This window comes from Nomascus leucogenys, chromosome 7b (assembly GCF_006542625.1).
Source record: "Nomascus leucogenys isolate Asia chromosome 7b, Asia_NLE_v1, whole genome shotgun sequence".
NCBI classification, from domain to species: Eukaryota; Metazoa; Chordata; class Mammalia; order Primates; family Hylobatidae; genus Nomascus; species Nomascus leucogenys.
Window position 1 is genome coordinate 87,498,970 of NC_044387.1, and position 14,248 is coordinate 87,513,217.

Consider the following 14,248-nt stretch of genomic DNA (forward strand, 5'->3'; position numbering starts at 1 on the left):
ATCTTCATGCCAAATATTCCAAAAAGCCTCTCCAGATTGCCCAGAAGAAACTATGTCTTTTTTTTCAAAATGCCTGTAACATTTTATCTACCACTTTCTGATGTATGGCTCCTTATCTAACAAGCTTATGCTTATTTATCTTATGAATTATTTACTTTACTGGAATTTATGCACCTAGAAGGAAGGGATCAGTGTCTAATTCATCTTCATAAGCTCCAGGGCACCAAGTATAGTAAGTCTGTCACATAGGCTATGTAGAATCATTATGTTGTAAATGTGTAAAAACATAATAGTTTTTTTATTCTTTCTAGAGATTTTTCCCAGTGATTTTTATTATACTTTTTGTAGTAAATATATACAATTATATTTGTGAATCTCGGTTAATGTTTAATATATTAAAAGCATAAAACTGCAAGATTTTAACACTGTCTTCATTTTTTAGTAGTTTTATGATTTCAAGTTATTTTTATTTATATATTTCAAAATATTGGAATTAAATATAGCAGATCTAACAGCATATATAATTCCTGATTTCCTACTGAAGTGGCTGTAAAGGCACAAAATATGAATACACAAGGAAAAATAAATGATCATTTTGATATATCAAAATAATCTTTTCTTGTTGAAAATTAGATGCACATGTGACAAATGACTTAGATCAGAGGTACGTGAAATTTAATACCTGCAAAAGTTGGAGATAATGAAAAACAAGCATATTTGACATACAAAGTTCTGTAAAGGCTCAGAAATTGGTGGCATATACCCAAAGCTATACTTTATGCTTATCTTTCACATTTACATAATAAATGTAAAGTTTCTCTTAATCATAATTTCTTCATTTCATTACCTTCTGAAACCACCAAGTACATAAGCAGTAGTTATTTAAAATTTGTTATATTTTTATACTTTTTAAAAAATTTTAAAAGAACACTAGGTTGGCATTTAACGGACTTCAGTTTGAATCATGTCTGTCACTGTCTAATTTTTCCTTTTCTCTGCTTAAGTTTCCCTTTTTGAATGATTAACCTATTACTTCAAAGAAAAACTGATATTACTATTCAAAAGCATCTTGGTAAAGCATTGAAGAGCTTTTCAAAATGGAAGTATAATTTGACACATTAATTTCTTTCTTCATGACAATCATGTACAATTTGGTCTGAGCTATCACAATAAGTATAACTAATATCACTTAGGCTTCACTTTTTATTTATAATATGTTCAGAAGTTATTTATTCTCACATTTTATGTAAATTTAAGCTTGGATCACTAAGACATGTCTATCCTTTTTAAAAGTAATGAATACCAAACTCTCACTATCAACTTACTTCTTATAAAATGTTTTATTTCCATCAATAAATAAAGCAACCAAGGTGTCATTTGCCAAGGCCTCTTATCTCAGTAATTTCAAATGCCATGTAACATAGGCAGCTATTGTTAGACGTCCTCTCTTTCTCTGACTGACTGACCTCGTCTAACAAGCTGACTCTATTCAGTAGCTGCCACCTTTCTCTTTTCTGTTACTAAAAGTGACTCACTGCTTGCTTAGCTCAGTAATCAAAAACATCCTGAAGGTATCTCTTCCACTTTCCTTTCTGTGTCTGTCTCTGTCTCTGTCTCTGTGTCCGTCTCTGTCTCTCTCTCTCTCTTCTCTCTTTCTGTCTTTCTCTTTCTCTCACACACACATACACCCACATTCTCTCTCTCTCACATACACACAACCCTCATTCTCTCTCAGAAAATTATTTCTTATATTTATTAATCAATGTAGAGTCAACCTCACCCTTCCATCTTATCCCTTCTGCATTAAAAATATGCACAAATAATTAGGATATAAAATATCAACTGAAAAGCAATGGATTTACATTGAATAAAAAATATTAAAATATTCTTAAAAGAGTTTTGATGAGTCTATTTTATTGTATGCTAAGTATTTAAATGTTGGTTAATTTGTAAGCAGATGATCTCAGTTAAGCAAAATACCATCAATCAAACCATTATATTCCCAAATCCAATTATTCCCAAACAAGTAATCACTTGCACATTCTAGAATATATTTCGGTGAAAGAGAGTGTTACACAAATCTTTCTAGTTTCTTATGTTTGCATAATGAGTTTCTAGGATTTAAACCCCAAATGTGTTACCATCACTCTCAAATTTCATTGTTATATAACCTATATATAACATATATATACCTATATATATATACATACATATATAGGTATATATATATACACCTATATATAGGTGTATATATATACACCTATATATACACCTATATATAGGTTATATAACAATGAAATTGTTATATATATATAACCTATATACCTATATATGTACGTACATATATAGGTATATATATACCTATATATATACCTATATATGTACGTACATATATAGGTGTATATATATACCTATATATACACCTATATATATAGGTACATATATAGGTGTATATATATACCTATATATATACCTATATATAGGTACATATATAGGTGTATATATATACCTATATATACACATATATATAACCTATATATACCTATATATACACATATATATAACCTATATATAACAAATTTCATTCAGTTATATGACCTATATATATCCTGGAACCCATGCATGGTAATTCTTTGAAACTCATGGTCAGTTTTGGTGAAACTTCCTACATCTTTAGTCTCGACATTCTCATTAATATTTTTCACTAATTGAAACTGGCTCTGTACTAAGGATACTGCTTTCCCTAATGTTCTCTTAAGTGGTGGCTGTTTTCTTTATTACATTCTTCCTGCAAAGGCCTAGACATGCAGTAGGTGTCCATCTGACTTCTCAAGAACTGTCACAGGGCCTGCTAGTCATTTCTAAGCTCTTTCTCCCTCTCACTTCCACAAAATTTTATGGCTTTGGTTCTCCAAACCCTTCTTGTTGTACTCACTAACTTTCTCCATAATTATAACCTTTTTTAGACTCGTTAGTGTCTCTACTTATTCCCTGAGACTGACTTAATGATAATTTCTCCACAACCACTCTCATCAAAATCCTTGGTAATTTCATTATCCACACTGATGACTTTCAGTCCTGGCCTCTCAGCTACTTGTCCTCTTCTTCAATGTTATGGTTCTCTACATACCTCAGAAACTCACATGATCATATTATGCTTGCTAATTACCAGTAAGTGCTATGATCTATGCTTGTTAATTACCAATAAGTGCTATTTATTTAAGAACTCAGTTGAAACATCCTCCTCACCAACCACTACTCCTATCTCTCCAGGTTGTTTCCTTCAGTATGCTAATTCTCTAAATGCCTAAGACTCACCAGTATCTTCAATTCATAATTATTACTCTTTTTTTTTTGAGACAGAGTCTTGCTCTGTCACCAGCCTGTCAGGCTGGAATGCAGTGGTGCGATCTTGGCTCACTGCAACCTCCACCTCCCAGGTTCAAGCAATTCCCCTGCCTCAGCCTCCCAAGTAGCTGGGACTACAGGTGTGCACCACCATGCCTGGCTAATTTTTTTTTTTTTTTTAAGTAGAGACAGGGTTTCACCATGTTGACCAGGATAGTCTCGATCTCCTGACCTCATGATCTGCCCGCTTGGGCTCCCAAAGTGCTGGGATTACAGGCATGAGCCACTGTACCTGGCCCTCTTACTCTTTTTTTTTTCTTTTCATTTTTTGTAGCCAAAAATCTAAGTTAGCAAGAGTGTCATAACTTGGATCCTTGTGGGTTGAAATAATCACTTTATTTTGTGTACCTAAGCTGAAACGAGGACAAGTAGAGACTGGGAAGAGGAAGCTTTATAGGGAGATCAGATTGAAACCTCAGGTAACAAGATAGATTATAGGTGGCATCTCTTTTTTCAGCTGTTATTTGGAATGACCTCATAATAAAGCACAAAGATCAGGCCTCAGTAGACAACAACCTAAAGTTTAAATATTCTCAGAACATTCCAGATGGGGCAGACCAATATGGCTAAATAGAAGCCTTCACCAGTTTCCTCCTTTCCCCTGCAGAAACAGCAATTTAACATCTACGCAAAAAAAGCACCTTCATAAGAACCAAAAAGCAGGTGAGCAATCACATTACCTGGTTTTACTTCATATCACCAAGAAGCACTGAAGATGGTAAAAAAAGACAGTATTGAATTGCTGATACTACTTCTCCCCCATCCTCAAGCGGTGGCCTCCATGGTGTGGAGAATATGTGTGCTCTGGGGAGACACAGTACACTGATTGTGGAACCCAGTGCTGCTGAACTCATTGCACTGAACTCAGTACTGCTCTGTCATGGTAAACATCAGAACTGGGCTAAACTCAGCCAATGCCCACACACAAAGGGAGCATTTAAACCACTCCTAACCAGAGGAGAATTGTCCATCCCAGCGGTTGAAACTTGGGTTATGTCAAGCCTCGCCACGATGGGCTAAAGTGCTCTGGGGTACCAAATAAACTAGAAAGGCATTCTAGGCCATAAGGACTGTAATTGCTAGGCAAATCCTAGGCTCAGAGACACTGGATGTGGGACACCAACCAGGATGGCTAAGGAAGTGCTTGTACTGTCCCTCCCCAACAGCAGGCAATGTGGCTTACAGAAAAAATTTAAAAATAAGTCACTCCTTCTTTCTGCTTAAGGAGAGAAGAGGGAAGAGGGAAGAGGACTTTGTCTTACATCTTGAATATAAGCTCACCCACAAGGTGAGGCCCCCATTCCAGGTACTAGCTCCCAGACAACATATCAGGAAACACCCTGGGCCAGAAGGGAACCCACTCCCTGAAAAGGAAGGACCTAGTCCTGGAAGAATGAATTACCTGCTGACTAAAGAGCCCTTGGTCACTGAAGAACCAACAGCAATACCCAGGTAGTACACCATGGACCTTGAGTAAGATTTTTGAGAAATGCTGGCTTCAAGGACCAGCTTGGCCACAGTGGGACAAAGCACCAAGTGGGCTCTGATTCTAGGCCTTAGCTCTTGGATGGTATTTCTAGGTCTGCCCTGGTCCAGAGGGTGGCCCACTACACTGAGAGGTGAATCCCAGGCCTGACAGCATTTACCATAAGCTTGCTGATGAGTCTTTTAGCCTATGGGAGCATCGGCAATAGCCTGGCAGTACTCCCTGTGTGTCTGCCAAAGTGAGAGGCTCCTCTGTCTGTGGAAAGGACAGGGAAGAGTGGGACGGACATTGTCTTGCAGTTTCAGCACCTTACCTTCAATAAAATAGAGCACCAGGTAGATTTCTAAGGTTTCTGACTTCAGTTCCTGGCTCCCAGATGGCATCTCTGGATCTGCCTGAGGCCTGGGGAAACTCACTGCCCTGAAGGGAAGGACACAAGCCTAGCTGGCTTCACCACCTGCAGATAGTAGAGCCCTGGAGCCTTGAGTAAACATAGGCAGTAGCCAGGTAGTGGTTACCATGGGCCTTTGTTGAGACTCAGTGCTGTTCTAGCTTCAATTCTGACCCAGTGCTTTCCCAGTGGTTGTGGCCACAGGGTTGCTTGTGTCTCCTTATGCCCAACTCCAGGCAGGTCACCACAGAGACCCCATTTGATTGCGAGAAAATAAGGGAAGAGAACAAGTATCTCTGCCTGGTAATCCAGAGAAGTTTTTTGGATCTTACCCAAGACCACCAAGGCAGTACCACAATGAGTATGCAAGAAGCACAGCATTACTAGGCTTTTGGTGGATGCAGATACGGCTTAGAGCACAACACCCAAGTCCTTTCAAGTACCTAAAAAGTCTTCACAAGAAGAATAGGTACAAACAAGCCCAATCTGTGAAGACTACAATAAATACCTAATTCTTCAATGCCCAGACACCAACAAACATCAATAGCCATCAAGATCATCCAGGAAAACATGACCTTACAAAACGAATTAAATAAGACACCAAAAACCAATCCTGAAGAAATAGAGATATGTGACATTTCTGACAGAGAAATCAAAATAGCTGTTTTGAGGAAATTCAAGTAAATACAAGAGAACACAGAAGAAATTCAGAATTCTATCAGGTACATTTAATGAAGAGATTGAAGTAATTAAAAAGAATCAGCAGAAACTCTGGAGTTGAAAAAATGCAACTGGCATACTGAACAATGCATCAGAGTCTTTCAATAACAGAACTGAGCAAGTAAAAGAAAGAATTAATGAGCTTGAAGACAGGCTATTTAAAAATAAGATGCCAGAGAAAACAAAAGGATAAAGAACAAGAATGAAGCACACCTACAAGATCTAGAAAATAGAATAAAAAGGACAAATCTAAGAGTTATTGGTCTTAAAGCAGAGGTAAAGAAAAAGATAGGGGTAGAACGTTTATTCAAAGGAATAATAACAGAGAAAATTCCCAAACCTAGGGAAAGATATCAATATTCAAGTAAAAGAAGGTTATAGAACACCAAGCAGACTGAACCCAAAGAAGAGTACCTAAAGGCATTTAATAATTAAACTCCCAAGGGTTAAGGATAAAAAAAGATCCCAAAAGCAGCAAGAAAAAAGAAAAAAAAAAAAGACACACAACTGGGCTCCAAAACATCTGGCAGCAGACTTTTCACTGGAAACCCTGCAAACCAGGAGAGAGCAACATGACATATTTAAAGTGCCAAAGCAAGAAAAGAAGAAGAAGAACAACAAACTTTTACCCTAGAATAGAATATCCAGTGAAAATATCTTTCAAATATGAAAGAGAAATAAAAGCTTTCTAAGACAAACAAAAGTGGAGGGATTTCATCAACCAGATCTATCCTACAAGAAATGCTAGAGTTTTTCAGTCAGAAAGAAAAAAAAAAACACAGAATATTATAACACTATAATTATGATGTGTAAACTAATATTATCTTAAGTAGAAAGACTACATGATGAACCAGTCAAAAATAAGAACTAAAACAACTTTTCAAGACAGAGAAGTTACAATAAGATACAGATAGAAACAAGAAAATTTTAAATAGTGGAGGAACAAAGTTAAAAGTGTAGGGTTTTATTTTATTAGTTTTCTGTTTGGTTGTTTGTTTATGCAATCAGTGTTGTTTTCAGCTTAAAATAATCATTTATAATATAGTAATTACAAGCCTCATGATAACCTCAAATTAAAAAAAATTAAAACAAATAACACAAAAATTAAAAAAAAAAAACTGAATCATACCACCAGAAAAAATCACCTTCACTAAAAGGAAGATAGGAAGGAAGAAAGAAAACAAGGAAGAGAGACCACAAAGCAACCAGGAAAAAAAATCACAAAATGGCAGGAGCGAGTCCTTATTTATCAATAATAACATTGAATGTAAGTGGACTAAATTACCCAATTAAAATATATAGAATGGCTGAATGGATTTTAAAAAATTAAAAAAAAAATTTTAATCAATAAATGTAATCCAGCATTTATAAACAGAACCAAAGACAAAAACCATACGATTATCTCAATAGATGCAGAAAAGGCCTTTGACAAAATTCAACAACGCTTCATGCTAAAAACTCTCAATAAATTAGGTATTGATGGGACATATCTCAAAATAATAAGAGCTATCTATGACAAACCCACAGCCAATATCATACTGAATGGGCAAAAACTGGAAGCATTCACTTTGAAAACTGGCACAAGACACGGATGCCCTCTCTCACCACTCCTATTCAACATAGTGTTGGAAGTTCTGGCCAGGGCAATTAGGCAGGAGAAGGAAATAAAGGGTATTCAATTAGGAAAAGAGGAAGTCAAATTGTCCCTCTTTGCAGATGACATGATTGTATATTTAGAAAACCCCATCATCTCAGCCCCAAATCTCCTCAAGCTGATAAGCAACTTCAGCAAAGTCTCAGGATACAAAATCAATGTACAAAAATCACAAGCATTCTTATACACCAATAACAGACAAACAGAGAGCCAAATCATGAGTGAACTCCCATTCACAATTGCTTCAAAGAGAATAAAATACCTAGGAATCCAACTTACAAGGGATGTGAAGGACTTCTTCAAGGAGAACTACAAACCACTGCTCAATGAAATAAAAGAGGATACAAACAAATGGAAGAACTTTCCATGCTCATGGGTTGGAAGAATCAATATGGTGAAAATGGCCATACTGCCCAAGGTAATTTATAGATTCAATGCCATCCCCATCAAGCTACCAATGACTTTCTTCACAGAATTGGAAAAAACTACTTTAAAGTTCATATGGAACCAAAAAAGAGCCCGCATCGCCAAGTCAATCCTAAGCCAAAAGAACAAAGCTGGAGGCATCATGCTACCCGACTTCAAACTATACTACAAGGCACAGTAACCAAAACAGCATGGTACTGGTACCAAAACAGAGATACAGATCAATGGAACAGAACAGAGCCCTCAGAAATAACGCCGCATATCTACAACTATCTGATCTTTGACAAACCTGACAAAAACAAGCAATGGGGAAAGGATTCCCTATTTAATAAATGGTGCTGGGAAAACTGGCTAGCCATATGTAGAAAGCTGAAACTGGATCCCTTCCTTACACCTTATACAAAAATTAATTCAAGATGGATTAAAGACTTACATGTTAGACATAAAACCATAAAAACCCTAGAAGAAAACCTAGGCAATACCATTCAGGACATAGGCATGGGCAAGGACTTCATGTCTAAAATACCAAAAGCAATGGCAACAAAAGCCAAAATTGACAAATGGGATCTAATTAAACTAAAGAGCTTCTGCACAGCAAAAGAAACTACCATCAGAGTGAACAGTCAACCTACAGAATGGGAGAAAATTTTTGCAACCTACTCATCTGACAAAGGGCTAATATCCAGAATCTACAATGAACTCAAACAAATTTACAAGAAAAAAACAAACAACTGCATCAAAAAGTGGGTGAAGGATATGAACAGAGACTTCTCAAAAGAAGACATTTATGCAGCCAAAAAACACATGAAAAAATGCTCATCATCACTGGCCATCAGAGAAATGCAAATCAAAACCACAATGAGATACCATCTCACACCAGTTAGAATGGCCATCATTAAAAAGTCAGGAAACAACAGGTGCTGGAGAGGATGTGGAGAAATAGGAATACTTTTACACTGTTGGTGGGACTGTAAACTAGTTCAACCATTGTAGAAGTCAGTGTGGCAATTCTTCAGGGATCTAGAACTAGAAATATCATTTGACCCAGCCATCCCATTACTGGGTATATACCCAAAGGATTATAAATCATGCTGCTATAAGGACACACGCACATGTATGTTTATAGCGGTACTATTCACAATAGCAAAGACTTGGAACCAACCTTAATGTCCAACAACGATAGACTGGATTAAGAAAATGTGGCACATATACACCATGGAATACTATGCAGCCATAAAAAATGATGAGTTCATGTCCTTTGTAGGGACATGGATGAAACTGGAAACGATCATTCTCAGCAAACTATCGCAAGGACAAAAAACCAAACACTGCATGTTCTCACTCATAGGTGGGAATTGAACAATGAGAACACATGGACACAGGAAGGGGAACATCACACTCTGGGGACTGTTGTGGGGTGGGGGAAAGGGGGAGGGATAGCATTAGGAGATATATCTAATGCTAAATGATGAGTTAATGGGTGCAGCACACCAATGTGGCACATGTACACATATGCAACAAACCTGCACGTTGTGCACATGTACCCTAAAACTTAAAGTATAATAATAATAAAATTAAAATAAAAAATAACAAAATAAAGTAACTACAAAAAAAATTTTTCAAAAGACTCAATGATCTGTTGCGTACAAGGAACACAGTTTACCTGTAAAGACACATATAGGTTGAAGATAAACGGGTGAAAAAAGATATTTCATGCCAATGGAACCCCAAAAAAAGAGCAGGAGTAGTTATATAAGACAAAATATATTGTAAGACAAAAACTATAAGAAACAAAGAAGTACATCATATCATGATAAAGTGGTCAATTCAGCAAGAGGATATAAAAATTGTAAATATATATGCAGCCATTACTGGAGCACCCAGATACATAAAGCAAATATTATTAAAGAGAGAGGCCCAATACAATAATAGCTGGAGAGTTTAACACTCCACTTTCAGCACTGGACAGATCTCCCAGATAGAAAATCAACAGAGAAACATCGGACTTAATCTGCATTATATAACCAATGACCTTTATAGGTATATACAGAACATTTCATTCAACAGCTTGGAAATACACATTATTCTCTTTAACACATGGATCATTCTCAAGAACAGACCATGTTAGATAACAAAACATTTTAAAATATTCCAAAAAATCTGAAATAATATCAAACATCTTCTCTGACCACAATGCAATAAAACTAGAAATCAATAACAAGAGGAATCTTGGACACTGTGCGAACACATGGAAATTAAACAAATATGCTCCTGAATGACCATTGGGTCAATTAAAAAGTTAAGAAGGAAATTTGAAAACTTTATTCAAACAAATGATAATGAAAACACAATATGCCAAAATCTATGGGATATAGCAAAGGCAGTACTAAGAGGAAAGTGTATAAATATAAGTGCCTACATCAAAAACTAAGATAAGCGTCACATAAATAATGTAATGTTGCATCTTAAAGAATGCATCATTTATTTAGAAAAGCAAGAGCAAACTAAACTCAAAATTGGTAGAAGAAAAAAATAATAAAGATTAGAGCAGAAAAAAATGAAATGAAGAAAAAATGCAAAGGATCAATGAAACAAAAAGTTGTGTTTTTTTTTTAAAAGATAAAATTGACAAACCTTTAGGCAGACCAATGAATTACAAAAAGAAGGACAGAAGACCCAAATAAATAAAATCAGAAATGAACAGGGAGCCATTACAATTGATACCACAGAAATTGAAAGGATCATTAGTGGCTACTATGAGCAAGCAACTTTATGCCAACAAATTGGAAAATCTAGGAGAAATAGATAAATTCCCAGACAATACAACCTACCAAGATTGAACAAGGAAGAAATCCAAATCCTGAACAGACCAATAACAACTAATAAAATCAAAGCCATAAAAAAAGTCCTCAAAAAAAGAGATGCCCAGGACCCATTGGCTTCACTGCTGAATTCTGCCAAAGATTTAAAGAACTAATATAAATCCTACTCAAACTATTCCAATAGAGGTGGAAGGAATACTTCCAAATTCATTCTACTAGGCCAGTTTTACCCTGATACCAAAACCAGACAAAGATACATAAGTAAAAGAAAACTACAAGCCAACATCCCTGATGAATATTAACGCAGAAATCCTCAACAAAATATTAGCAAGCCGAATTCAACAACACATTTAAAAGATCATTAGTCATGACCAAGTGGGATTTATCCCAGTGATACAAGAGTGGCTCAACATACACAAATCAATCAATGTGTTATACCAAGAGAATGAAGGACAAAAAACATATGATCATTTCAATTGTTGCCGAAAAAAGCATTTCATAAAATCTGACATCCCTTCATGATAAAAACCTGCGAAAAATGGTGATAGAAGAAAAATACCTCAACATAATAGAAGCCACATATGACAGAGCCACAGCTAGTATCATACTGAATAAAGAAAAGCTGAAAGCCTTTCCTCTAAGATCGGGAACACAATAAGGATGCCCACTGCCACCAGACAAGAGGAGATATAAAGGACATCCAGATTGTAAGGGAAAAAGTCAAATGCCTTGCTTGTTGATGATATAACCTTATATTTGGAAAAACTTAAAGATATCACAAAAAAGTAATTACGACAAATTCAAATTCAGTAAAGTTGCAGGATACAAAATCAACATACAAAAATCAGTAGCATTTCTATATACCAACATTGAGCAATGTGAAAAAGAAATAAAAAAGTAACCCCATTTAAAATAGCCACACAAAAAATTAAATACCTAGGAACTAATTTAACAAAAGAAGTGAAAGATTCCATCTGACAAGAGATTAATAACCAGAATGTATAAGGAATTCAAGCAACTCTATAGATAGAAATCTAATAATTTGATCAAAAAATGAGAAAAGGTCTGAATAGACATTTGCCAAATGAAGACATACAAATGGCAAACAGACATATAAAATAATGCTCAATACCATTCATCATCACAGAAATGCAAATCAAAACTATAATGAGATATCATCTCACCCCAGTTAAAATGGCTTTTATCCAAAAGATAGGTAATAATAAATGCTGGTGAGGATGTAGAGAAAAGGAAAACCCTGTACACTGTTGGTGGGAATGTAAATTAGTATAACCACTATGGAGAACAGTTGGGAGGTTCCTCAAAAAACTAAAAATTGAGCTACCATTTGATCCAGCAATCCCGCTGCTAGATACATACCCAAAAGGAAGGAAATCAGTGTATTGAAGAGATATCTCTACTCTCATGTTTATTGTGTCACTATTCACAATCGCCAACATTTGGAAGCAATCTAAGTGTCCATCAACAGACGAATGGATAAAGAAAATGTGATAAATATACATAACGGCATACTATTCAGCCATAAAAAGGATGAGATTCTGTCATTTGCAACAACATGGATGGAACTGGAGGTCATTATGTTAAGTGCAATTAGCCAGGCACAGAAAGACGAAACTTCATATGTTCTCACTTATTTGTGGGAGATAAAAATTAAAGCAATTGAACTATGGAAAGAGAGAGAATAGAAGGATGGTTACCAGATGCTGGGAAGCATAGTCGGGTGGGGGAAGTAGTGGAGATGGTTAATGGGTACAAACAGCAGTTAGAAAGATACTTAGAAAACAGTATTTGCTAGCACAGCACAGTAACTGTAGTCAAAAATAATTTAATTGCACTTTTAAAAATAATGAAAAGAGTATAATTGGATCGTTTGTTACACAAAGGATAAATGTTTGAGGTGATGAATACCCCATTTACTCTGATGTGATTGTTTTACTTTGCACTTCTGTATCAAAATATCTCATGTACCCCACAAATATATATAAATATTTTATATTTATAATATATATTTATATTTATAATATATATATTTATAATATTTATACTATGTACCCACAAAAATTAAAAATAAAGTTTAACTCTTCTAATACCTCTTGGTCTTACTTGTTTTACAAAGATAAACTCTTGAAGCATGCAAAAGTATATGCTAAGAACGTAAAATTGCTCTAAAAATAAAATAGAATGAAAAACAAGAACTTAAGGAAGAAAAAAGAAAACAAAGAGAGAAAAACCAAAGTACTATGTGAAGGAACAATGAAAACTTCCCTTCCGAAAAAAGAAAATAAACAGCATAGTATACCCCATCATAAAATCATATCCTCCTACTGCATTTTCAATGTTCCTTACCACCCCACCCCCATGTCCTCCTTTCTAGTCTTACTAGCCTGAACTCCATGGTAAATTCTTTTAATTTCTTTTAGACATGTAAACACACAACTCCCTGATGCCTTCCTCTCTCTAGGGTATTTGCTTGGGTAAAGCGTAATTCTTCTTTAAGCCATATCTAATCCTCCTTGGTGTCTGAAATCACAAAGTTGCATGTAGTTGGAGGGAAACGCTCAGCCAAGAAAGCTTTGACATCATTTGTGATCTCTCATCTCAAGTGGGAGCTTAATGGTACCCAACACTCCTTGTCCTATAATGCATTCACTTTCCCCCATTCCCCCAAGAGTATTCCACATCTTTCTTTCTTGAAGCAGAAATATCTCCTCTCCCATCTTTCCTCAGGTTATGGCCTCTTCTTCTCTCTTTCTCAGAGGAAAGAAAGAAAAAGAAAGAAACTCTCACCACCAAATGTACATTTCTTTTTAGTTGATGGAAGGGTCTGGGTACAAAAACGTCTTTTAAAATCTTACTTTGTTTAAGAAATACACACTTGCAGAAAGAATTCTCACCTCTTATCTATATAATTCCTGTCTCTGAACTTATTAGTGTGAAATCTAGTGTCAGGGCTAATAAATTACAGACTCTTAATCAATGAAAGATCAATGAACCAAAGAACAAAAAGGTGATAGGGAAGAATTCATCAAAGAAAATATGCATATCACCTTCACCTGTGTTCTATTTAATCATTTATCCATAAGACAATACCCATTGAACCCCTATATGAGTAACAAAGTAATAAACATTTTATGGATAAATGAATAAATACACTTATGGGGGAGAAAATTCCAAAATAGAGCCTCAAATTCCAGGAAACTTTTAATAATATAGTTAAATATCTCTAAAAAAAATTCCTTTCAACATAAGATTAGTAACCACTAGTGAATGTTCCTAAAATGAAGATGAGCGTGTCAGTGCTAACAATGTCACCATATAAT

At 35.4% G+C, this 14,248-nt stretch overlaps 1 protein-coding gene across 6 annotated transcripts in view; it reads right to left on the reverse strand.

Annotated features, from left to right (window-relative positions):
* Positions 1–14,248, reverse strand: part of SPOCK3 (SPARC (osteonectin), cwcv and kazal like domains proteoglycan 3) — a 480,219-nt gene that overhangs the window by 340,584 nt on the left and 125,387 nt on the right. The window contains exon 1 of one of the 6 annotated variants that reach the window (XM_030816306.1): positions 4,089–4,227. The exons of the other annotated variants lie outside the window; for them this stretch is intronic. The gene's annotated coding sequence lies outside the window, so the exon portion shown is untranslated. Of the gene's footprint in view, positions 1–4,088; positions 4,228–14,248 lie in introns of those variants that run through there. 6 annotated transcript variants of the gene reach the window in all.